The sequence below is a fragment of the Euleptes europaea genome, chromosome 20 (assembly GCF_029931775.1).
Source record: "Euleptes europaea isolate rEulEur1 chromosome 20, rEulEur1.hap1, whole genome shotgun sequence".
Classification (NCBI taxonomy): Eukaryota; Metazoa; Chordata; class Lepidosauria; order Squamata; family Sphaerodactylidae; genus Euleptes; species Euleptes europaea.
The window spans coordinates 6,116,211-6,117,759 of record NC_079331.1 but is presented as its reverse complement, the minus strand read 5'-3'; positions in this window follow the sequence as shown (position 1 = coordinate 6,117,759).

Sequence of the window (1,549 nt, the reverse complement as noted above, 5' to 3'; positions counted from 1 at the left end):
TTTGGGATTAAAAAAAAGAAGCCTTTCCTGCGCTGATTGTCTCGTTGCCTTGAATAGATACGTTATGTTTTTCTTTTTTCCCTCTCCGCTTCCACAATCCCGGCCCAACTGCATTGCTTTGTGTTACTAGGAATCTTGGCTGTTGGAGTCAAATGTTATTAGGCAGGTCATTACAGGGAGATCGGTTTAAAAAATGTGGTTTCGATTATGGGCTTTTAATCCGTTAGCTGCCTCGGAGGCCCTGGCGAGCTCAGAAAGGCAGGATATAATAGGATGTAAATTTTGTAAATAAATAAATAAAATGAATAAATGTATATCATGTAATCCCCCCACTGATTGCCGGATGCCTGATGCTATCTATTTTTATCGTACTTGTAATCTCCAGGCCACAGAGATCAGTCTACCCAGAGAAAATGGCCACCTTGGAAGGGGGACTCTATGGCGTTATACATCCCCTAAGTCCCTCCTCCTCCCTAAAACCCACCTTGCTCTGGCTCCGCCCCCAAAATCTCCAGGTATTTCCCAACCAAGAGGTGGGAAATAGTGAGACAGGATGCTGGACTAGATGGACCACTGGTCTGATCCAGCACGGCTCTTCTGATGTTCTTATGGCCAAGTGATGCCTGAGCAGTCTTCAGTAAAGGGATAATCATTTGACAACCCAGAGGCCGCCGAGAATCGGACCCCAGCCTATCAAAAGAATGCCGCTGCTCCTCCTCATCTGCGGTAGGGTTGTCAGGTCCCTTTTCACCACTGGCAGGAGTAGGGTTGCCAACCTCCAGTTAATAGCTGGAGATCTCCTGCTATTACAACTGACCTCCAGCCGACAGAGATCAGATCACCTGGAGAAAACGGCCGCTTTGGCAATTGGACTCTATGGCATTGAAGTCCCTCCCCTCCCCAAACCCTGCCCTCCTCGGGCTCTGCCCCCAAAACCTCCTGCCGGTGGCAAAGAGAGACCTGGCAACCCTTGGCGGATTTGGGGGTGGAGCATGAGGAGGGCATGGTTTGGGGAGGGACTTCAGTGCCATAGAGTCCAATGGCCGAAGCGGCCATTTTCTCCAGGGGAACTGATCTCCATTGGCTGGAGATCAGTTGTAATAGCAGGAGGTCTTCGGCTAGTACCTGGAGGTTGGCAACTCTACTCTGCGGACCCTCATCTCCATTTTGACAGGCTTTCCTGGAACCAATTCCATTTCCTGGCAGATGAAAAGTGCCGTATAAATGCTTGGGGGGGGGTGTTATTTCCAACTGAAGGTCGGGGGCTTTTGCTGACAACTCTGGCATGCAAAACGAGGACGGAAATCAGGCCCTACGTTAATTATAAGCTTTCTGGCAGAGGAGGATAAGTGAGGCTCGTGGGGGGGAGTCCAAAATCAATGCTAATTGCTAAATGGGATGGAAAGAAATTGACCCGGTGCCAAACAGGACCGTGGGGGAGGACGTGTTACCTGGGCTTGAAAACATCAATAGGGGACAGAGGGAACGGCTCAGCGGGGCGTCTCTGAGATTACCCGAGTGACAGGATTTAGTTCATTAAAGGCCCACT